At 35.4% G+C, this 26,070-nt stretch overlaps 1 protein-coding gene and 2 long non-coding RNA genes across 9 annotated transcripts in view; 1 reads left to right on the top strand and 2 right to left on the bottom strand.

Annotated features, from left to right (window-relative positions):
* Window positions 1-10,903, top strand: part of LOC129048755 (uncharacterized) — a 35,231-nt gene extending 24,328 nt beyond the window's left edge. Inside the window, exon 3 of one of the 2 annotated variants that reach the window (XR_008511347.2) lies at window positions 10,001-10,903. This is a non-coding gene — a long non-coding RNA (uncharacterized LOC129048755). The remainder of the gene's footprint in view (window positions 1-10,000) is intronic. The other variant, XR_008511348.2, reaches the window with a different exon arrangement.
* Window positions 1-26,070, bottom strand: part of GRIA4 (glutamate ionotropic receptor AMPA type subunit 4) — a 382,353-nt gene that overhangs the window by 166,836 nt on the left and 189,447 nt on the right.
* Window positions 13,073-24,355, bottom strand: LOC129048756 (uncharacterized). Its single transcript, XR_008511349.2, has 3 exons — window positions 22,396-24,355; window positions 17,721-17,798; window positions 13,073-13,144 (listed from the first exon to the last, which is right to left on the bottom strand). It is a non-coding gene; the product is annotated as an uncharacterized LOC129048756 (long non-coding RNA).

Below are 26,070 nucleotides of genomic sequence, written 5' to 3'. Positions count from 1 at the left end.
TTTGCCTTCCACCATGATTATAAGCTTCCTTAAGCCTCATCAGAAGCCAAGCAGATGCTAGGACTATGCTTCCTGTACAGCCTGTAGAACCATGAGCCAATTAAACATCTTTTCTTTATAAATCACCCAGTTTCAGTTATTTCTTTATAGCAATGCAAGAACGACCTAATACCCCCTCCTACAATTTCTTCAGAGGAAACAATATTGCCAAAATCAAATTGCTTCAATACAATTTTAACTAAATCACTCAGATTTTGATTTTCCTTTGTTTTCCTATATTGTTGTTATTATTTTCTGAAACCATGTTCTAAAGTACAACTTTTGACTTTTACTTATGAAAGTTTAAGCTTTTATCTCACCTTTTTATTGAGTGTTGAAACTGAGTGAGCTCTCAGTTTTGGATGTCTAAACATTCAGTGAAATTTCAAATTGAACAGAAGGTATGAGAGTGAGGAAGAGAGGTCAATGGTACAGTAAATGGAGAACCAATTTAAATACAAAAACAATAACAAAAACTAATAAACGTTCAGGCCTCATATACCATCAGGGAAGTTTTCGCTCTTTCTTCTGTTCTTAACAGGCTGCTGACCAATTTTTGGTTTGGAAAATAAGACAAAAATTGCATATGGCATATGTAAATCAGGAAAAGCTACATTTCAGATTGTGGAGTCTAAGTAAAAATTTTAGTGACTTCATCTGTTGTTCCTTAAAGGGCTATTACATTTCTGACCCTGTCTCTAAAGATCTTAAAATTCAGTGAAATTGACAGAATGCTATAGACTATGAATCACCCACAAACAAAAATTAGAGATAAATGGAATAATAAATAATTAGAGATCAATGGAAATAAACAGAAAAAAATAATTCTGACAACATAGATGGAAAACTTGATGGATTTGGAGAATTTCACTTGGCAGTTGAAGAATGAGGATTTTCATGTAGGAAAAATGGCAGAAAATTCATTTCATATGCAAGACTGAGAGAACATTGCATATGAAAACTGCCCAGTGAGATGCCTGGCATGGGGGAGCCGACAAATAAATATATATTTTTTCCCTGTGACCAAAGATAAAGAGGGTCCATGACTGGCATGTTTGAGGAAGAGTTATTTGAAGAACATGGCTGGAGTGAACAGTGTGCAAAGGAATGATGGAAAGAGACAAGATGTCCCAATAGAAAAAGTTGTGCTTTGAATCCAAAAATGGCTTCCTTTACCTACTAGTTGTGTGATCTTACTCACTAGGCCTGAGTTTCCTTATCTGTGAAAAGAGGATTATTTCAGTTTCCTAGGGATGTAGAAACAAAGTGCCACAGATTGGGTAGTTTAAAACAACATAAGTTTATTATCTCACAATTGTAGGGGCTAGAAGTCTGATGTCTGCTCCCTCTGAAGGGCCATGCTCCCTCTGAAGCTTGGAGGGAACTCTTGCCCTGCCTCTTCCTAGTTTCTGGTAGTTTGCTGGCAATCTTTGTCATTTTTTGGCTTGGAGCAGTATAACTTCAACCTCTGCCTTTGTGGTGACACGGTGTTCTTCCTGTGTATCTCCATCTTCACATAACCACCTTCTTATAAGGATATTAGTCACGTTAGAGGCCCACCCTGCTCCAGGATGGCTTCATCTTACTAATTACATCTGCAATGACTCTACATCCAAATAAGTTCATGTTCTGAGGTAATGAGGGTGAGAATTTCAAAATATCATATTTTAGAGGGACACAGTTCAATGCATATCAGAGATAATAGTAATACCTATTTATTTCATTGTGTTGCTGAGAGATTTAAATATAATAATGTATGATAATGTATACATGTTATAAAATAAAACTTTTCATGCAATTTTATCTATCCTTACCCCCTACCCAGGTGCGTTTCATGTGCCTATCACCCCTCAGAGAGTAGAGAAACTCCCACACATGTTATATTTGAACTATGAATATGAAATATAAGTATTCTTTAATTGAATTTTTGCCACACTGTCAATGATACCTAAGATTGTATTTTTCAGTAAGAAAGTATAATTTTCTGATTGCTTGTAAAGATGCAATTAATGAGAGTTAAAATTAATTGAGTGCATGTTATGTGCTGAGTACTGTTATGAGTGATTTATGAGATTAATTGTCACCAAAATAGGCTCATGATCATTTTTATTTTACAGATGAGGAAATGGAGGTACAGAGATATTAACTGCCTTACACAAGGTCATATAAATAGTAAGAGTTAGAGCCAGGATCCAAAATCAGATAGTATGATATTAGACCACAGGTTCTGAAATTCTTCCCTGTATGTCTTTCAATCAGAGCATGCACATAAATAAGTAAAGAGCCATTTCCACTTTTCCACCCTTAGTTGCCCTAGTTCTTGAAATCATAAATGTTTCACCATGCCTCAAAGAACAAATTATATACTAAAATAAACTGACAGTGTCCAAACCCAAATGGCTGCTTTTTCGGTCCTTAATCTATGTACCTTAGAAAGGTGAAGAGAAAAATTGTTTCCCATTGTCCTGATTTCCTTGTATAAAATGCGTGGTCATGAAATTTACCTAATTAATGTAGCTTGACTTTGTTACACACGCGTAAAAAATTAGATTAAAAACAAGGGATTAGTTAAATTTCAAAACATATGACTTCTAAAATCCCATATCAAACTGCTAGCAATTTTCAGAGGCCTATATTAAATGGATGTCAGCATCATGGAGTAAAGGTTACTTATGTCTGGCTATTAGCTCAAGCCCTTCTGTGCCTGCCTTTTCTGTCCTATTCCTTGCCCTTTGGCCATTTGGTTCCCATTATGCCCTCTCCATTGCACAGGAAGGGAAGATGTCAGTATGTGAAAGTCGTATTTGTCATGTAATTGCTCTAGGCAGGCATTTTATGCTCTAAGGTGACAAAAGCTTTATTTAGAGGCTGTTTGTGAACATTCTGGGAATGCTATTCATCTGAATTATCTCTGTTACTACTATTATATGTAATAAAATATTAATTGAATAGCTGGAGAAAAATAACATAGCAAGCCAGCAAGATGAAGATTCATTCTTCACCTGTGAGTGTTAGTGGTTATAATGGATGGAATTGTGACCCGCCAGACATGCAGGTTATTTTGCTGTACAGTAGGTTACCCAGGCCACTCAAATGTAATAGTGAAGTAGCATTCATCTCTTCCCTGAGTAACAGACCTGCACTTCCAACACTCTGTGGGACATTTGCATATGAGGGTGGCACAGGCAAGTTCTAGCTCATTAGTCTTCAAACCAAACATCATCTTTTTCTAACCAAGACTTGGGACTCAATTTATGTATTCTGGGGATCTCCTGTGCCTGTCTTCTCTTCTGTACCTGTAATTTGCTGTCTAATCCTTGAAAAAATCTTTACCTGTCTATTTTATTTTGGTCACTTTTTATGACCCATGCTGTATTTTTAGCAATGTTGATTCTCCTTTGTCTTTCTAATTCCACATTTATTTCCATTTATTTTTCTTCTTACACTACTTTCCTGAACTCTATTCTAGAGCATTTGTATCACTGCTCTGTGTTCTTGCTTTGTGTAGGTGCTTGCTTCAGTAAATTAAAATGATTGCCATATTTTCCACTGGATTTAATTTTTGGTGCATGTCCTTTGGCTGTTTTTCATTGTGCTTACAGATTTCTATGTTGTAATAATATGATTCTGCACGTACACTTATCTTCACTACTAGAAATATCTTCCTTTTGTTAATATGTAAGATTAATTAGAAGGCACAGGTAGGCAAGAAATGCTCTATAAATATAACGTATGATATTCTGTAATGTATTCAAAATATAAATCTTACAAGAATCTACTGAATTTACAGAAAATATTGGTAATTATTTTGAAATGGAATTTATCCTATCATTTACAACTGTCACTATGAGATTTAATGAAAATTTAAAGTGTCCTCTTTAAATGACAGTGTTTGGAAATGTATGATACACTTGACACATCTTGCTCTAGTTGTAAAGGAATGAATAGAAAAAAAATTTAAAAACTATTACTTTACTCTGGCCACAACACTGAGCTAGTTTTCAGATTTATTACTATAAAGCACCCAAATGTTGTATCAATGCTATATGAATGCAGATGTGTAAACACCATGATAAGTTTTTTCACTGCTCTAGTCATGAGCCATGGTCCATACTAGATACTCAAAAATTCTTAATTCCCTTTCCAGGTTATCCTGTAACTAGAATGTTGCTTTTGTGATAATTCACTACTATTTCATTGAGTAAGTTTGAGAAAAATAATGATTTACCAACATTTCATTTAATCTCCATGGCACACTAACAAGATAGATACTATTAATATTTCCCCATTAAAGATGAGGAAATTGCTGCTTTGAGAGGATAAGCAACTTGCCTAATACAACAAAGCTAGTAAGTGAAGAGGCTGGGATTCAAACCCCAGCAGTTGGATTTCAGAACCTGAGTTAGTTTGTTTGTTTTTAAAGAGACAGGGTTTCATTCTTACCCAGGCTGGAATTCAGTAGCACAGTCATAGCTCATTGCAGGCTTGAAATCCTGGGCTCAAACAGTCCTCCCTTCTCAGCCTTCCTTCTGAGTATCTAGGACTATGGGCATGCACCACCATCCAGGCTAATTTTTTATTTTTATTTTTTGTAGACATGGGGTCTTACTAAGTTGCCTAGGCTGGTCTCAATTTCCTGGCCTCGAGTGATTCTCCTGCCTTGGCCTCCCAACGTGCTGGGATTATATGTGTGGCCACTGCACCCAGCCAGAGCCTGAGCTTTTAACCACTATACTCTGCTACTGATGGAAATAATCTATCATAATATGTAAGACACTATGAGACATCGTGTATTAGGCCATTCTTGCATTGCTATAAAGAAATATCTGAGACTGGGTAATTTATAAGAAAAGGCGTTTATTTGGTTCATGGTTCTGCAGGCTGTACAGAAAGCATCTGCTTCTGGGGAGGCCTCTAGAAGCTTACAATCATAGCAGAAGGTGAAACAGGAGTTTGCACATTACGTGGTGAAAGCAGGAGCGAGAGACCGAGGGGTGAGGTGGTACACACTTTTAAACAAACAGATCTCATGAGAAATCACTCACCATCATGAGAACAGTATCAAGAGGGATGGTGGTAAACCATTCATGAGAAATCTACCCCCATGATCCAATTATCTCCCACTAGGCCCTACCTCCAACAGTGGGGATTACATTTCACTATGAGATTTGGGCGAGGACACATATCCAAACTATATCACAACACACCTGTATTAATACTATTTTTAAATACAAACAACTTTACAGGATAGGTAATATTTTCCTGACAAGAAGGCCAATGGACAGAGAAGTGAAGTGCCTGGCCCAAGGTCGATAGACCTAGGACGTGTGGGCAGAGATCTGGGAATAGGAAATCCAAAGCCCATATGTTCTTATCATACTGTGCTGCCTCTTGTTACATCATGCTATCTCACGTGCATGCAGAGTGTGAGTTGGGGTCAAAAGCATGGTAAGCATTAAAGGAGGGGTGCTAGGCAGGAAGAGTTGTGTTTAATTAAATTCATTCCTGGAAATGTGTAGCTTTATTGCCTGAATAAATGGATAAATATCTTGACACACTATTAAACTAAATCATTTGAAATGTCTGTGAGATTTCATAAGAAGGTAAGGCCTTAAAATTATACATTTCTTGAAGCTATCTTGATTTTCTAAAATATTTATTGAGAACTTAAATATAGCAGACTTTATTTCCAAACTCTGTTAATGCTTTAGAAGTGAGAAAGAAGAAATCCTCTTAGGACTCATCCACATATTTTTTTTTCATTGTTTTTCATTCATATAAACCCCTTAAACATACTTGGCAGTGTATTTAAAAGTTTTGTACTCAGCTTTCAGCAGTAACAGCTGGAGCGGCATCAACAGCAGATGGACTAGGCAGCAGAAAAGACTCAGAAAGCTCTCATAACTGAAGGTGACCCGACACATGAGGGCATTCGGGTGTCAGATGAGAGGACAGATGAAAAGTATTTGGAAGAATAGCAGGGATCTGGGAAGGGAAACATTCCCATCTACCTTTCCATTAGATAATAGAGTCTTAACTATCAACACTTCTTTTGCACCTAACACTATTTCTCAATCCCTTTTCCTAAACCAAGTAAAGGATTTGTTTTGGGGAATAGCAAATTTGTGCCCCAAATGGATGAATGTACTTCTAGAACTGATCTTAAATTGCATGGGTCCATTAGACAAGAATCTTTGATTCATCATACCGGTTTAAGCAAAAAGAGTATTTATTGATTCATGTAACTGGAGATGTCAGGTAGGAAGGCTGGTTTTAGGTATTGTTTGGTTCAGAGCCTTAAATACTGTTGTCAGGACTCTGTCGCTCTATCTCTCAACAAGCAAAAAGGGCTAGTGGTAGCCCTAGACTCAACTTATCTGCATTTCCACTCTAGGAAAGCAGCAGTCTTTTCTTATTGCTGTGGCAGATAAGTCCATAGATAGATCCTGACTGGCCAAGCTTGGGTCACATGCCCTACTCTGAACCAATCACTATGGCTGGGAAGGGAATATTGTAGTTTGTCCAAATCTGGGCCATATATTCACCTCTGTGGTTATAGGAAAACAAGATCTACCCCATTTTTGGTAAGGATTCTCCATGAACTGGAGAATTGGGAGAGATTCCCTATAGTGAAAGGAATAAGGGAAAGGGCTATATAGGAATGTAAGAGAATAGATGCTCATACTAATTGCTATGCATTTATTTCTGTATATATTTCATGTTCTTAAGAGTCTGAGGCTAAAAAATTTAGCCAATTATTTTTTTCCCTTTGTGTGTACACTTAAAATGGTAATAATGGGTAATATTAGTTATTTGTCTATCTGTCACTCTACTACGTATTTTATATACGTTTTCTCATTTAAATCCTACAATTGCTTTACTATTATTACCATTTTACAAATCAAAGTACTGAAATTCATAGAGATTAACTTGCTCAAGCCTACACACAAGGCAACATTTGCTGCAGAATAACTTATCCTACTTAGTAGTAGTTGCCGTATCATTTTAATTTCTGCACAGGCTCATCATACACAGGACACTTTCATTAATACTTTGAGTGTGAATCAATAGTGATATCAACACTAATGTGTAGCAGAGGTACCATTACATAAATAATAGTTTATTAATTACTAGCATTTATTTGACACTACGTACCAGACATTAATATCCATTTTCCCCCATAGCAGCCACAGTGATTTTTCAAAAGTATAAAGCAGATCATGCCATCCCTTTAAAAATTTTCATGGACTTACTTTGCACTTAAAATGAAACCCGAACTTTTCACCATGTGCTAAAGGCCTTGATTCTCTCACTGACCTCAACTCACACCCCTCCTTCCTTGCTCATTTTGCAACACATCAAGTTCTTTTTTGGTTCAGCACATTTGCACTTGCTGTTTCATCCCCTGGAAGGTTTTTGCCTTTTTTTGTTGTTGCTATTGTTGTTCTTTGCAGGACTGATTCTCTCTTATATTCTGATCTCAGCAGAAATATCACCTGAAAGACAGGCTTTCCAGGACCACCTATTAAAGCAACCGCCCACTCTGTCTCTCTCACGAGACAGAGTTTGTCTCTCTCATGTCCTCTTATTTATTTTTTTCATGCTGTTACGATCTGTCATTGTCTATCTTGTTTTGTTCATGTGTCCTCAGCACTTTGAGCACAGAGCCAAGCACATATTAGGCACTCAGCACTTTCTGAGGAGAGAAGAACACTACTGGAATCCTATTTTATACCAGTAAGAAAATGAGGGGTTAGATGGGTTTTGGTAAATTTTCCAAATGTTGCATACCTGGTAAGTGGCAGAGCCCTTATTCAAAGCCTTATTTCTTGACTCCAGAACCTATCCACTTACCACCCTTATTGGTTAGGGGCTTTCCTAGAGCCTAGTTAGAACTGGAACTAAGCAACGCAATAGTGTCCCAACACCATGTTTCTCCAGGGGAAAATATTGATTGCTTATCCACTTGGAGTTATTCATAAAGTACAAGCAGGGTTGTCTGTGTATCAATCTCCTCCTTGAAATTTTCTTCACTTTACATGAATTTTATTACCACTGTTCAATTCCTGAAAATGTTTCAAACCTACATAGCATTGCTAAATATGAAACAAATTAATGGATGAGATCTTCTTTATTAAGAATCTTCAGTTATTCCATTGTCTGAATAGGAACAGATGAGAGGTAGTTTTATGATTCCTCTTCCTTCCCCCATTTCCCTCTACCCTTATAAAAAATGGCATGTCTCACTCCTCAGGATAACTGTGGTATTTATTTCCCAGCCTAGATGAGGAGACCAGCTGGTCATTCCTAATTTTTTTCTTTTTTCTTTTTTTTTTTTTTTTGAGACCATGTCTCGCTCTGTTGCCTAGGCTGGAGTGCAGTGGCACGATCTCGGCTCACTGCAAGCTCCGCCTCCCAGGTTCACGCCATTCTTCTGCCTCAGCCTCCCGAGGACTACAGGCGCCCACCATCATGCCCAGCTAATTTTTTGTATTTTTAGTGGAGACGGGGTTTCACCGTGTTAGCTGGGATGGTCTCGATCTCCTGACCTCATGATCCGCCTGCTTTGGCTTGCCAAAGTGCTGGGATTAACAGGCGTGAGCCACCGTGCCAGGCCAATTTCTTTCTTTTAAGTAAGAATCAAAGCCCTTTTTCATAATCTTCCCTTCCAAAATCTATAAAAATATCTCTATTTATGAGCAGAATGATTTAGCGAGAAGGGTATGAATCAGAAGCCCAGAGTTCTAATTTGGGTTAACAATATTAACTATTTGTGATACAGCCCTATAGGGAAGTGGAGAGGAAAGAGGGACATTGTGTTCCCATCCTGCTCGTCACTTGATATTCATATTCTTTTTTAATGCACTCCAAGACCCAATTAAGTCACTACTATTACTATTTCAAAGATAAAAAATTAGGTTCATAAAAGTTATGTCAATTTCCTAAAAAGACAAAGATGGTAGTAGGTAACAGAGAAGGGACTCAAATCAAGGTGTGGCTGAGTCCCAAGTCCTCACATGAACCACTATGATATCACACTAGAAGATGGTCCCAGGTAGTGGAATAATATTTTTCATTGCCAACTAGTCACAACAAATCCACCAAACCTGTTTTACCCATAAATTCGTATCAAATAAAGCTAAAGGAACCCTTTTATGTTACATGGTGAAGGGTGGAGAAACACAGGTAGAAACCGAGAAGGGATTCCACCAGCAAGTGGGCAATCATGCGGAGAAAACAAAGGAATGCTGGCTCCCTGAAGGAACTCAAAGGTCTTTGTGAAAAAAAAGAATATGTTCTAACTAAACAGAGCTCATCCTTGGCAAGATGCGAGGTACTGAAAATTTGCTTCGTCTGTTTTCTTTTCTCCTGCTCGCACTCTCCCACCCTTCCAGGCACCCACCCTGAGTGCGGTAATGGAACATCTTACTCTAAAATCACCGTCTGCAGATTCCTTTCCTAAAAAGCATGGGGGAGAGGGGAGGAGGTGAAACTCAGGGGTAGGAGCAGAACAAATGGGTACCACAAGGGTGCTGGTCTCTGTGAATTCGAGCCCATAGAAAGCACTTAACAGTTGGAAAGTGAGTATAAACCCTGAATGTCATTTACCTGCTTCATCATGGCCTAGTTTTTTAATGTGGTCTGAGTTGAAGGTTGCCAGGTATAGCAGGTAAAAATGCAGGATGCTCAGGTGAATTTGAATTTCAGATACATATCAAATATTTTTTAATATGTCCCATGCAACATTTGTAAAACATTTTTCCAAAAAACATGCTGCATTGTTCATCTGAAATTTAAATTTAACTGGGTGTCTTGTATTTTGTCGGGCAGCCCAACCTGAGTCTCATTTTTTTCAAAACAATAAAACATATAGACAATGCCATTTTCTTATTCATAGGTGGGCATTAAGAAAATCCTCCCCAGACTGAGCAATTACAGTCACCCCTTCGTTCACTGACAGGATGGGGCTTCGAAGCTGCTACTACCAGAGGCTGCCTCTGCGGATGTGACATTTGGGACTTGCCACGCCAAAAGAATATGGGAGATGGGGTGAGAGAAAAAGGAACTAAAGAGATAGATTAGAGGTCTCTCTGTCTGCCTCTGCCTTCCAGATAAGTTGCAATAAGAATTTTCATTTATATCTCTTCTATAGTCTAAGACTGGTGAAGGAAATCTGAAAGTCACAATATGTTTTTAATACATTTTCCTTACCCTTGAATCTCAGTTGTGCTGCTGTTTTCCCTGCAGCCCTCTTAACAGCTGATCATGGGCTTTCTCTCTCATCTAACTACATAAAGAATGCCTGCATGGTTAATTTTATAACTGAGGGAAGGGGAATTGTGCTCTGGTAAAAATGCAACTCATCGCTCCCAAATAGTTCAACCCTCTCCCTCCACTCATCTTGCATATAAATTTGCTAAAAATTGTAGCACCACAATCAGGATTGCATACATGCTAGACAGCTTCAGAAATCGTAGCCATAAAAAAATAAGCAGTAATCAATAATAGTTTTTTTTTAAAAAAAATGCTTAACAGAGTTTCAGATATTACATTTTCTCATAAAAATAATTTTGGAGAAAGCGACCTACAAACTTATCCTTTTTTTGGCTTATGCCAAAAGTCTGCTTACTACTAACTTGAGGAGTCAGGTGAAACTCGGAAAGATGCTAGGGTGGGGTGGGGGAATTATCTGAATATTCAGGCAGGCTTTACAATTTATATATAAGTTCTTTTTAGTAGTTCAGCTGTATTTCAGGAGGAAGGTTGGGGTCAGGTATATTTTGAGAAAGCTCCTTATGGAATTTCCTTTTCTTCTCCCCCTAACCCATCATCAAGAAGAGGCTTGGTTATGTTTTGTTACTGACAGAGATGTGCACCCTTTTTAGCCTTCTTGAAGACTGATGCCTCCAGGACCTAACAGGGTGGTTTTTTAAAGATGGGCTTTCTGTGGCAGGTTCATTAAACTGACTTGCATGGCAAATGTCATTGCCTGGAGTTTATTAGGTCCTCTCCAATAGTGGCCAGATGGTTAGTGAGAGCAGCTGAACCTGTCTCTTGGGTCAAGAACTACTTCTCCCTCTCTTTCACCTCTTCTGAGAAAAAAGAAAGAGGGGAACAATTGGCAAGCTATCTCCCAGAGCGAAAACTAAGTTAAGTGATTGCAACTGTCACCCACAACAAGGCTGTCATGTTATTATTGCAGGTAGAAAATTAATACATGGATGTTATTTGTTTGGGTTCAAAGGAGACAAGCTGTTCTAACATGGAGACCTTAAGTAAAACTCCATGCGGGACAGATGAAAGCTGTGAAGCAAAACAAAATGAAAGGCTTCCCAATCCTTATAGGTCTACAGTGATGGATCAGTGGAACACACTGAGAAAAAATGGAAACCAATGAATTGTTATCAATCAGATAACAACCTTATCCTTAAATCTTTGCAACTGCTTTAAAAATTTATATATGGGAGTTAAAAAAAATTGATCTTGTGGAGGTAGTGAAAAGAATGGTGGCTCCCAAAGGCTTGGAAGAGTAGTCAGGAGGGGAGGATAAAGAGGGGATGGGTAATGGGTACAAAAATACAGTAAAGATAGAAGAAATAAGATCTAGTGTTTGGTAGCTGTACTAGTCCATTCTCACACTCCTATAAAGATATTACCTGAGACTGGGTAATTTATAAAGGAAAGAGGTTTAATTGACTCACAGTTCTGCATGGTTTTGGAGGCCTCAGGAACCGTAAAATCATGACAGAAGGCAAAGGGGAAGCAAGGACTTCTTCATTTGGCACTAAGAGAGAGAAGAGTGAAGTAAAGGGGAAGAGCCCTTATAAAACCATCAGATATTGTGAGAACTCACTCACTATCACGCGACAGCGTAGGGGAAACTGCCTCCATGGTCCAATCATCTCTCTCCCTCAACATGTGGGGATTATAAGTCCCTCCTTTGACAAGTGAGAATTACAATTTGAGATGAGATTTGAGTGGGGACACAGAGCCAAACAATATTAGTAGCACAATAGGGAGATTCTAGTTAACAGTAATTTATTACACATTTTAAAATAACTAGAAGGGTAAATCTGGAATGTTGCCAACACAATAAAATGGTAAGTGTTTGAGGTGATGGATATCCCAGTTACCTAGATTTGATCATTACACATTGTATGCTTGTATCAAAGTATCACACGTACCCCATAAATATGTAAAACTATTATGTAGCTATGAAAATAAAAACAGATAAGAAAGTGTGTTAGAATAAAATATAAGTTAACTTTCAATTTTTTTTATTTTAAAGTTTTAGATTTACATAAAATTGCAAAGAGGGTACAGAGAGTTCCCAAAAACCCTGCACCCAGTTTTCCCTATTTTAACATCTTACCTCAGTGCAGTATATTTGTCACAATTAATGAACGATATTAACAAATAATTATCAAATAAAATTCATACTATATTCAAAAATAAATAAATAAAAACTTAGAAATGATGACTAACTGACCTAACTTCATTTTTATTTGGTTACCTGAATAAAAAATTTTAAATATGTGTGAAGCTATTTGTTTTTCCTTGGAATTCATTAAATTCTACACTTGCCGTCATCTTAGGAATTTAGCTGTAGATCTTTCTGTTCCCGCTTTGTTATTAGTGTTTTATTTTTATTAGTTAGCAGACTTTTAGATAAGCAGTTATTTTAAATTTCAGGGGATTTATAGATTGAATCTGCATTTTACTACTTGTGAGACGGTTAGACATGTACTTATTTATATTTAGGGAGAAGATGGACTTAAATATATTTTTGATCAAAATCTCTATCAGTTTTTAAAGAATTTGTTTGTCTGTGGATCTGATCTGTCTGTATATCTGATTTTACAGCTTTTGGGAAAAAGGATTGAATTACAGGTATGCTCAAAGACCTTGACATTCCTCAACTTCTTTATCACAGTTAAAATATTTTAGATCAAGCCACAATAATAAAAAAGAATGAAGATTATTACAAATTCTGAAGAGTCTTAGTACCATAACTTCCCAGTGCAAATTGATCTTTACTTGCCTTTTCTCTCTCTTCTCTCTTTGCCTTCCAACCTTGGATCCAGGGAGAAAGGACTTCAAGTGCCTGGGCCACAGGGGAATTAAAAGTTGCCCATATTATTGTTTATCTTTTCTTTTCTCTCTCTGGTTCTAGATATGAGTAGCATTTTAATTTATTTCAACCAGGACTCTAGGGGTGTGTTTTAAAGTAGCCCTTCAAAATTAATTGAGCCCCAAAACAAAGATCAACAAATCCAACTCATGGATGAATAAATAGAGAACAATAATATTAGATCAATGGAAAAGATTTTTAACACACGCACACGAACAACACTATGAAATGCAGAGTAGGATCTATCTCTTTAATCAGATTTAATATATTACAAAGAAATAAATTTTAGAAATAGCTATTTTCTATTAAATAGAGCAAGACAGATTCAAAAGAGAGGACTGAGATATGAAAATTGAAGTAGATCAAATAAAATTAACATTGAAAACAGTAAAAGGTAACAGGCTGTACAGATTATTTGAAGCTAAACAGAAGGTAACTATGAGAAGTATTCAGAACATGAAGGAAGTAAGCAAAGGGCAGACAATGTGAGCAAAGATGATTAGAGTAGAAGATAAAATATGGAGAGTTATTATATGAGTAACTAGAGTCTGAATAATAATGGACAGAGATAAACCCAAGAATTTGTAATAGAGAAGGAGAAAAAAGACACAAGCGAACAACTTCTCAGAGCTGAAAAAAAAAATTGGGTATGTATAGGTCTCTTTGAACTTCATAAAAACCAAAGCAGAAATTGACATCAAAACACACTGCTAATGAAAATTAATCAAAGTTTGATACCAGTTTATCAAGACAGCTAGTTCTGCAAGACATAGAAAGAAAAAGATTTTTCCTCTGTAACCTCAATTTTTATTCCTCAGAGGTAAGCACTTGAAACTTTTAGAAGTTTCTGATGATTTTGACTTCTTTATAAATGTCTAAATGTGTAAGTTCAAAATATACTTGTACTGCTATATCTTGACTCTTTTTCAATGTTTAACATTATCTATTGATATCTCATCATAAAAGATGAGGACTGAGCCTAGATTCCATACAATTCACATCTGTTTACCTTAACTCTCTCATTCTTATGCTTCCAATAAAATTGTTATAATTTGGAGATAGTTAAATACACAATGTTGTTGTATTCCCGTTGTTTGTATTAGATCATTTTACTACCCTCTCTGAAAGCAGTTAGGGTCTGCTCTTTATTCCCAGTGTTCTTAAATTACATAATGACATAAGTAAGGATTTTTTCCCTCATTTGTTGTTTTGAGCCATCCATGGCTCTGTTCAATTTGAAAATTCTTATCCTTAGAGTCTGAAATTTTTAGTTTTCTATCTTCTCTTTTAGGAATTACTATTGCTTGACTATTTGGTGTCATGGACTGATTCTCAATATCTCTTAAGTTTTTCACTTCTATATTTCCTTTGTCTTTAGTTTTCTAAAATATTTTGTCAATGTTACACTTCAATTCCTTTTTATATTTATTTTTGTTATCTTTTTTTAATTTTTAAGAGCTATCTTTTTTGTTGTTTTTTGAATATTCCCTTTTATAGTCTCCTGTTCTTGTTTCATGCATATGTAGCACCATCTCTTATCTCGTTAAAGTGTTCGGACTTTTTTGGGGCACTTTTCTTGAATTTCTCAGTGGCTGTGCACTAATATTTACAAATAAGGCACTAAAAAGCTCACTAGAAGACCTGGGTACCATTCAATATACAAAATTTCATTTCACAGCCTGTTTTCTTCATGGCACATCTTCTCTAAACTGTTTTGTGTCTGCAAGTCTGGAATATCTTTGCTTTGTTCTCTTCAAAAAGTAAACGCTCAGATTTGTACAGGATGAGAGATGGGCAAATGCCATTTACCTGACTTATGAAAGAAATGGGGAGTTTGAGTTTTAAAATACATTTTCAATCAATATACCTGTTTCCAGCCCCAGAGGTCTTCTTTTCAAGGAAACTGGTACCTCCATTCTTGAACTTTTCTGATGGGTTCTGTGATTTGAATTGTTTGTTCTCCTTTGTTCTATCTCTCTGTTCTGATCTAGTCATCAGCTTCCTCTGCTCTGCTAAATTAAATACCTAAAATCTCTCTGCTTTACTGGCCCCCAAATTTTGTTCTCCCATTCCTATTATGTGGGGATATGACCATATCTCAACCACCTATATTCCTTTTTTATTGTCATTTTGTAGGATATTGGAGAAAATGGTGGTAAACAAACAAACAAACAAACAAAGAATTCAGTTCATCTTATTTAACGGGAAGTTTAAATGTTTTAACTAAAACAAACAAAAGCTTACAGTTACTGGTCTAAAGAGAACAAGAAAAAAATACAAATTACTTTTATTGGATTATAAAATCAGGCTAGCTTTGAATTTCTCTTCTGCAATTACAAATTGCTTTGGTTCTTTGTTGTTTTAAGGCCTCTCTAATCTAATTATATTTTATTCTAAATTTCTTGATTAAATGGAATCTTGGGTCAAGCCCTTCGTTTCCAGTTAGGCCACATTTATGGGTTACTAAGGAATGCTGTCTGCCACAAAATAACTTCACAGAATCTGACATTTTGTTATTTAATAGTAGAATATACATTTGTGTCGAGAAGGCTTTTAAAATTTCATAAATCCTTACTAAAATGTAAATGTCTATGGATGGGGTAACCTCCTAAGCTATTAGCAATTATTAGGGTCAAGGAAGTCCAGAGCCAGAGGGAAGTGCAGCTGATCACATATACTAACCTTTTTGCATTCTTGAATTTTTTGTTTTTGGCTTTTATGCTAACTCAGTCATTTAATTTATGGCGATGTTTGACTTTAGCTAATGCCTTTTGCCTTAGTTATTCCAAAATTCAGCTTCTGATATGGGTTTTTCTTTTTGTGGCTTGTTTTTTTTTTTTTTTTCTGATTTCTTGCCCTCCACTTGGTCTTTACACTACTTAGGCATTTTTGAAGTTTTGACTGATTGGAAAGCTATTTTAGACACTTAATTGTTCATGTTTTCCCTCTTAACCAGCAGTATGGGTGAGTGAGTTGCCTTACTAGATTATGGATGATCGCTTCGCCTTTTCTATCTATATTCTATTCCCAAATCAATCTTTTCACTGATGAGTCACATTCATTAGCTAATACTGAGTGTCTGTAGAACAGTACTCTGATTTCTTTTTAGCCTATTCATTCCCAAATAAATATCATATTAAAAGTCAATATTACAGAAATGGAATGAGGAAAGGCCAGCTTAAAATAACCAATGTAACAAAGTGTTAAGTTAAAATATTATGCCTATAATTTTGCATACATTCTCAGTCCATTATAAAATTGTTTCAAATTATAAAATTCTGTGTCTAAGACAGCATAGTCCCTGAGATTAGTTGCTTTAGTTTATGAGGATACAGAGATTCTCTAAAGCCTATTTTTATATTATATATTCATAGGTATCAACAGTTATTTCTTTTTTTCTTGGCAGTCATTTTTATGTTCTCTTTGGAAAAAAGGCAAACTGCTGTGTTCCAGTCATTTAATTGAAAATCCCACTGCAATGATCTTTACATCTAATACAGCTTCCCAGTGGCTTTCACATAGAAATAGTTTTCAAGTAAAACATACTTTTCTACCATTCCAAAAAGAGAAGGAATGCAGTTAAAAAATGAAGGCCATTAGTTTACCAACAGCTACCACCATGCTCTCAGAATTTTAAAATTGTGCAATCATCCATATAAAATAAATTTATTTTTATAATAATTTTTCCCTTCATTCCAACCAACTATTGTTAGCTGTGACTTATTTACCTTCTTGAAACTTTAACAATCTTTATGAAGGCTGCCTTATGTCTACTGTTATTTTTCTGTGCAGGAGTATACAACTTAACTAGAATTCATTTTATCTCTTTTTCAATACTATAAAATGCATAGTTTTTCAATACTATAAAATGCATAGTTTTATAAACTTGTTAAGTGGGGGATTCTGCTTTTTTCCTTTAACATGGAGATGTGTCATATGTGTCATTTCCTGAGGATGGTCCAGTGGTCTAGTGCGTGCGTGTGTGTGTGCGTGTGTGTTTGTGTGTTTTAATAAATCAGAAGCAAGAACATTTGATGTTCATGAAGTTACACTTATTTAGTAGGGAAAACAAAAAAGACAGCTTTACATCATAACATGTCTTTAATAATCAGGTTTATATGCCTCAAAGGCTAAGAAAAACTATGATGAAATGTCATATCATGTAAATCTATCAATTAGGATGTTAACATTTTCTGTTGGTAATATAAATGAGAGCCACTAGATTACCAATCTGCATGTTAAATAAATGCAGCATCAAGCATAAGTAGGTAATAATGCATCCTACAGTAAAATTCCAATCATATATAGCAGATGAACAGGTCTGTTAATTTTCTATGCCCAAATTCCTCATTCTTCTCTTCTTCAAATGTACCTTTTGTTTTTTTCAAATCTAAGAAAGGTCAAATGTAAAAGTGAGAGCTAGTCTCAACTGTAACCTCCAAGATACTAGTAATCATGGCTCTTCTCTCTCTCTCTTTTTTTTTTTTTTGGTATAGCACCAATCACAATCACCTATCTATTCAATTTACCAACTATATCAGAAGCTTACTTTGAGAACTCGGCCACCTTTTCTACATTTTTGAGGTTCCAAGCAAGGATCATTAGGAGCTCATGAAGTGTTCTTTATCTGGAAGATACACAATGTGTGTTGCTTAACTAATTAAAAATGGAATTATGATAGACAATTTATTGATCTGTTCATGAACATTGATCTAAAATATTTCTCAGAGGAGCCTATTGATTTAATTACTTCAGTTATGCCTTAATACATTTAAAAGAGTTAACTTTTTAGTGTAATGTAATTTTCACATTAATATGTATAATTAATAACTTTTGTTCCACCTTATGAAGCACGTTAATGTAACCTGTGAGACTCTCATCTATATAAAATTTTATATGTATATATGCATACTGAAGATGTATTTATTTATACAGGTGAACATCAATATATCATTAGCTAAGAGAATATCTAAATTTCATAGTGGCAAATAACCTAAATTCTCAGAGCTGCAGCCTTCTTCTCTCTAATATGGAACTAATATCTCCCTTGCCTCCTGCAAGAATTTGGTAATTTTTAACAGAGATACTGTATATAAGAACAGTCTAAGAAATGGAAAATGAAAAGGTCCCATTAAACAGTCCCATTAGATGTATAAAAATAAGTGATTTTTATACAAGCAATATGCTTGGCTCAATACACATTTTAACACAGAGATATTAATATAATAAAAGACAAGTAGACATATCTATATTTCCTGTGACCTGGTAGATCCCATTTCTTTTGAGTTGAAAAGTCTTGGGTAAAAATTTCAAATGTTAGTTACTGTGATTTAAGTCAAAGATAAATTTAAGATATACCTAATTAAATTCTATATTGAATAGCACTATTGTAAGATTTTAGTATAAATGTGTGCACATGTGTATAAAATATTACATAATATCTATAATATTTATATTCTTAATGTAAGTGAAATAAACCTAATGTGAATTTAAAAAGTATAACAATTAATATGTTTTGAAATAAGCAAATAAAAAATAAATGTTGATTTTTTTCAATGACATAATCTTTGTAATTAACTGCCTTGTAGGATATAGCCTAGAGGAAGAGATGTATTCTATATCCCTGTAAAAAACCTTGCCGAACATTAAAGAAATACTCGATATTTTTATTTGTAAACATTTTGGACTGAATAGTAACCAATATCCAGAAAACTTTTCAATAGATTCACTAAATTGTTGAGTAAGTGAGAAAATAGACTGAGAAGTTTAATAGCTATAAATTACTTTTTTGATATTAAGCTTGGTTGCATTTCAAAATCTTTTCTTCATTTTCTGCCCAAAGTTCAATTAACTAATACTTTCTACATCTTGACAGCTAGGTCATTGAAGAGGTTAATCAAGTGTTTGGATTTTATTTGTTATCAAGGTATAATTACTCATCTTCATATTGTAAGTACTTAGTTATCTCTGATGGTTTTAAATCTGAGAGGTTGACTCAGGTCTTAAATAGGAATGCATAGAGGAAGCTCTTTTCAACATCTCCTGGTCCAGCACTGTCAGGCGGGCTCTGCTTTTGGTGTTCTACCAGCAGATGAAATCTTGTTCTTGAATTCCAGCCTCTTTTGGGCTAATTTCTGTTCTTCTGCTCTCCTCTCTCACCACCGGCCTCTGGAACTCAGATGCCCTGGGCTTATAAGTTTGCTTTGGGTCATCGACTAAACTGATGAGTCTCTTTGATGTGGCCGCATCTGCCCATCTGGACCCAGTCAGGCTGCCTGCCAATTTAGGCCTTTGTTAACTCATCCCCTTACTTGGATCTCCACTAATTACCGCCTCGTCCTGCTCAAATTGGCATCCCAGATGCTGGCCTTTTCTTCAACCTTGCTTTGTGACACTGCTATCCTGCATGTCTTTTCCTTTGTGACTCATCTCTAGGTATCATACTCTTCTTGGCATTACAAAGTATTTTAGTCAGATATCATGAAATCTTTGCTTGAATACCTTCAGTGATCAGAAGCACAATGTCTACCAAGGAACTCAATTCCATTTTCATTATAACACTTATTATTAGAAAATCCTGTCTTATTTTAAGTCAAATTCAGCTTCTCTACAGTTTTTTTCCCTAGTTTGACCTCACCAGGAATGAGCATAGTACTTGTACATTGTAGATAGTAAATGGTAGTAAATGGTAGTGGCTATTATTTATAACTCAAAGTTTTCAATTGAAAGATTGTTCTCATTAAAAATAATATAGTTGAAATAAAAAATTATGTCTCTAACTTTAATGGAACTCACTTATGCTCTGAAGTTAGAGATATTTCTGAATTTCTTTCTTCAAAGTTTATTTGGCACTTTTTAATTCAGAAAGTAATTATTTCAGATAAACAAATTACTTTCTATTTTTTTCTGTCAAAATGCTCACTTTTCTCTCTACTCTCTAATCTTTATTAAAATAAAACCTAAATTCATATAATCCTAATTTCCTGCATGTTTTTAAATATTTGTTGTCCTGAAACTTATTGAGGCTTAACATTCAACATCACAATCTAATTTTTCTGTATTTTTCACACATACTTAAACTTGATTCATCATTTTAAATATTAAATATTTAAATATTTCAACAGGTAGATACATTTAAATACAGTTTCTTCCTTTTTTCCTCTCTGAGTTTTAAGAAATAAGATTTTGTGTTTTCCAAATCTTTAGTTTATTCCTAATTTCATTCTCTAAGATTGTTATTCTGGGTTTTCCTGAACAAAGTAGCTAAATTTTATTAGGATTTAATGTTTCTATTGTGATAAATTACTAGGAAAGTTAGATTTATGTTATTGTTCATACCATGCCGTATTTAGTTAATTTATACTTTATGTTAATTGATTTAGGTTCTGAGTTGACTTCCTGTATAATATCCATCTCCTAAAAAGCACCTATTCTATATTTTAAATGTGTTTTATGATTCTAGACTAATATTAAGAAGCTCATTCATGGAAGAAAACCTTGTAAATTTATTTATTTATATCTTAGAATGAATCTTAAAGTTATTTTTAAAATTAAAAAATGTTAATGTAGCAGAAGTAAATTAGTGGCTTAGATGAGTCTTGCATGCTGCAAAACTAAAACGAGATTGGACAGTTTGCTTACTATGGAAATAAATGAAGAAGATGATTTAGGAATAAATATTTGACTTCTTATTCATTCACAATGCATCAATTATTTTAATTTATTAGCCATGTCTGAATTTAAATATGCTGAAACAATTAATTCTTAATATTTAGTCTATATTAATTTTATGTATTTTTGTTTTTAGAAACAATCCTTGTCCCCTAATTTAAATTTGACATAATTTGAAAAGTCTAGACTGAGTGTTCCAAGGCATAGGTACCTCGACACATTATCATTAGGAGTCTTCACAGCCACACTTTAAGCTAATGAGGCATTACTGTCCTCATTCTAATTATAAAGAAGCTGAGGCTTAGAAAATATAACTTGCTAAAAGTTAGTTAGTAAATGGTAGTCTCAATATTTACATAGGCTATGTGTAACTTCCTCTTTGTCATTTCTCTTGATTTCACCCTTTCACACTGTAGCCAGTCACTCTCATGTTTATACCTTTGACACTGGCAAAAACTGCAGTTCTCCATAATCTCCATTTCAATCGCTTACCCTCTGACCAATTCCCTCTAAAGCTATACTCTAAGAATCCTTTGATCCCACTAGAACCATTAATCTATTGGTCCTACTTTTTTTGTTCTATCTTTCATTGTCTTTATGTGTTTTCTTGATTTTTAAGCCAGCTTAAAATTTATGGGTAATCATAATCATGCATGCATAAACCCTCAACTCCTTTGCCCTCTCCAAGGGCATTCATTTGGCACATTCATTTGGCAAAATTCCAATCCAGCTTAAATTCAGTTCTTTGTTACTCTGAGCCTACATCTTTTCAGCTGAATGCTACTTAAGAAAGACAGTGAAACAAACTATTCTCCCTTTAAATACTAAATGATCCCTGGTAACTGTAACTGTACTCTATGTTCCTAGTCCATTCCCTTTCTTAATTTGCTAGATGATTTTTAATCCTTTCTTCTCTTTCCTCAACTTTTCTACATCTTTGATTTCAGCAGATGACCTTGAATCATGCTTCACCTAAAAATTGAAGCCTTCATAGGAGAACTTCTAAAAATCCTTACCACTATATCTGTTCATGCAAATATTCCACACAGTAACTAAATAGTAATAAAATAGTAATAGTAATAAAATAGTAATATAATAATATTCAGTTACTATGAGTGAATCCTAAGTAAGGCCAAATCCTTTATGTCTACCCTGGGTTCCATCTGCTATTATCTACTAAAGAACATTTCCAGATATTCTCTCCTCTGTCTCCAGCATCATCATCTTCTCTGTTGATTATTGCATCGCCCTATACCCGTTGTAATTTCTCCCATCTTAATCCCATTTTCCCTCCAGCAACTGACTCATTCCCATCCTCTTGACATCAAAACTACTTGAAAGAGTCCTCTATTCCTGCCATCCTCAGTTTCTTTCTTTTTGCTCTTTCTTGCACACTTTCAAGTTAGGTTTTTACTCTATTCAATGAAACTGCTCTTGAGAAGGTCACCAGCGACCACCATGCTGTTAAATCCAGTGGCCATTCCTTAGCATTTGACCACACTGATCACTCTTCCCTTAAAACCATTTGATACTTGGCATCTAAACATACTCACCTAGTTCTCCTTCTACCTTGCTAGCTACTCTAGCTACTCTTGTGCTTGGTTTCTTTGTTGGTTCCTTTTCATCTCAACCATCTCTAAGGATCACAGTGCCATAGGGCAGAGTTTAGAACTTGGATTTCTCTTGTTGTTCTCTCATTATCTATGAACTAACACTCTCTGGGGATGAGTTAAGTACCATCTTAATACTAATAACTTTCCTCTGAATTCCATACCAACATATCTAACTGCCTACTTCATATGTCCGGTAGGAGGTTTAATGATAAGCACTTCAAAATTAATATGTTAAAACCTGAGCACTACCTGACTTCCCACCTCTGACTTCTTTCCTCTGTTCTCATTTCAGTAATGACAATTCTGTTTTCAGGTTGCTAGAGTCAAAAAGCTTAGCATGGTTTTTGGCCCCTTCCTTTCTGTCACATTCAGAATCCTGTTCTCTGTACCTTCAAAACATATTCTGAGTTCAACCACTTCTCACCACTCCTCGTGCCTGTTCAACCATCTTCTCATCTGGATTATTGCCACAGTCTCCTAATCGGCCTCTGTGTCTCTGTCCACACCCATTCTTAATTAGTATACAGACAGATCCTAAAATATGTCAGATGATGTCACTCCTTTTCTTAGTCAGAATGAAAGCTTGCAAAGTCCCAAGAAATGTAGCATCCATTACCTGCCTGAGATCCTTTTCTCCTCTTTTTTTCTTTGTTCCCTCTTTCCACCCACTTTGGCTTTGTCACTCTCCCTGAAACACTGTAAAGAAGCTGCTTGCTCACTCAGGGTATCAGCATTTGGTGTTCCTTCTGCCCAACAATCTCTTCCACAGAAGTCCTCAGGAATAACTCCCTCACCTTCTTCAGGTCTTTTGTTAAATATACCTTCTCATTTGATTCAACTTTTCCTTTATCTTATACTTCATATCCTTGTTGCCTGCTTTTCTTATGTTTCTTTGCCATGCTATTATCTAATTCATCTTTTTAAGTGTCCACTTCTATTACTTGAATGTAAGCTTCATGGCTATAGGAAGTGTTGTCTTGTGTGTGTGTGTGTGTGTGTGTGTGTGTATGTGTGTGTGTTTATGTCTATGTGTGGTTTTATATATATGCATATTGTTATTGATTTTAGAAGTGTTATTATTGCTGAATCTAGGATAGTTCCTGGCACATAGTAGGTGCTCAATAAATATTTGCTCAATAAATGAATACATAGATGAGGCAGAATTCAAACTTGGCATCAGCTCGTTCCAAAAATGTATGTAATTTCCATTGTTTAAATTTGAATCAGCAATCAACTAATTAAATACATTGATCTCTGTGCTAGGCCCTAAAAGGCAAGCAGTTATGGAGTTTATGCTCTTGTTGTAGAGTATACAAAGCCAAGAGTGAACAACAGAACTTGGCATAAAATTACTTGCCATTGGTGTGGTACTGATTACAAGTCCTGCAAAAGAGAAATGAACAAGACACAAAGGAACTCATTATAGTTTCAGAAAAGGTAGCATGATTAAGTTGATTTAAGGTGACATTTAGCCAGATTATGAGAACAAAGCATCAGATGGGAAGGACACTGCAGTCTTGAGTGACTAGAATGAATTAGAGGTGAAATTGGGGAATAAGTTTTAATATGGCAGGTGGTATTCCAAGAAAAATACATGAAAGTTGAGACTTTAGGGTGTGGTAATTTGAAAGCTAGAGTGTAACCTTAGGCCCGAATGCTCACTATATAATCAGGCTTCCTGATTATTTATATTTGTGGAATCAAAATACTTTGATTTTATAGAAGTTACACATACACCACAATTCTCTTCTAAAAGGAGTACATTACTCATAAACCTTTATTCCATACCCTTGTATTGTTAGCGGGCTTTGCTTATGCCTTGTTTTTCACCTAAACACAAATGCTATACTATTTCCTTTTTTTTCTTTCTTTTCATTTGTTTTATTTATTTATTTATTTATTTATTTATTTATTTATTTATTTTCAAGACAGGGTCTTGCTCTGTTATCCAGGCTGGCGTGCAGTGGCGTGATCTCGGCTCACTGCAGCCTTTACTTCCTGGGCTTAAGCCATCCTCTCACCTCACCCTCTGGAGTAGCTGGGACTATAGGCACGCACCACCATGCCGGACTTTTTATTTTTTGTATTGACGGGGATTCACCATGTTGCCCATGAGCTCAAGCCATCCACCCACCTCGGCCACCCAAAGTCTGGGATTACAGGTGTTAGCCACCATGCCTGGCCAGCGGTAGTTTTACGTATCAATGCTTCTAATAAGGTGTCTTCTGTATAGTACCTGGATTTATTTTGGACTTCTTTCTTCTCATTACCAAAATACAACATTAAAGTTTACATTGTAAGGAAAAGAAAGGCTAATGACAAAACCTTCTCTGAGATGTTTACAAAAGTGTCAGTAGCTCTGAAAGTATTAATCTTTTAAATGTTATGGAAAAATAGATTTTCCTGGATTTACTTAAGGGACCACTTTATTTTCTAGCAAAAAGATAATTTTTCTTTCTTAATGTTACTTTCTTAGTTTTCCATATGAATAAACTACAGATAACTACTCACTACCTATGGTCTACTTGTTTTCTTTTGCACCTCACAGGAAGATGGAGAAACCAGAACACTGATGGCAATCATCCCACACAAAAGGGGACTGATTGAGGGTAATTACAGTAATGACACAGTATTTATCAAATTTTGGAAATGTATGACTAAAATGAGAATTTATATCCATGAGGCTAGTTACAGTGGAAACTAGATGCTCTGAGAGGCCAGCTCACATGGTTTCCAAATCTCACTAACTGCTGCCAACTTATATAATCAATATCAAAGTTGTATCATGTTTCAGATTCAAGGTTTGAAAAAGAAAAATGACAGATTGAAGATTTGATCAATAGAAAGTACCCAAATAAATAAACACATGGTAGAGAGAGCAAAACATTTGGACAATCTTGCCAAATGTACTGCATTTGATTTTAGGATAATGGATAAGTTGGATGGAATCAATGAAAATTTTGAATTGCATCCTGGGTGAACAGTACAGAAAAGAGAGGGTTTTGCTGAAGATAAAATTGAAATGGAAGCACCTGATATAAATATCCTTTAAAATGATACAGGTTATCAAGAAGTCCACCATGTCAAAACTGTAAGCTTAGGATAATGATTAGAAATGGGTCTCTCTGCAGGCATTTGTGACTGGCAATCTTTGCTGCATGAACTCTCAGCCAAAATGCCACTTGGCATTTGCTGAAGCTCCTACCTTACTTCCTCTATTTTACTTTGAATTATCTAAGCCACTGAAAGAAGCATAAATGTATTTTTAGGCAACAGCTATAAAGTTTATGCTAATAACAACAATAATATAGTAATAAAGTTGAATATAAATGCATAATAAGCATTGATGTTCTAGCACCATGTTGATTTTTTTTATTTCTTTATTTTTCTAACAAGAATGAAGATCTCTGATCTTCTCAAATTATTGCAACCATAAGTGTTGCTTTCCCTGGCTTAGTGCTTGCCCCTTCCCAAATCAATTCTCTCCAGAGTGATCTTTTACTCTCAGTTTGTAACACCCATCACTAGCTTTCCATTACCCTTAGAATGAAGTGCAAACTCTTTTAAGTCTTTTCTCACTTGGCCTAAGATGATCTCTTACCCCTCATCTCCTGC

The sequence above is a fragment of the Pongo abelii genome, chromosome 9 (assembly GCF_028885655.2).
Source record: "Pongo abelii isolate AG06213 chromosome 9, NHGRI_mPonAbe1-v2.0_pri, whole genome shotgun sequence".
Taxonomy (NCBI): domain Eukaryota; kingdom Metazoa; phylum Chordata; class Mammalia; order Primates; family Hominidae; genus Pongo; species Pongo abelii.
The sequence above is the reverse complement of the archived record's forward strand: the minus strand, read 5'-3'. Positions and strand labels throughout refer to the sequence as shown.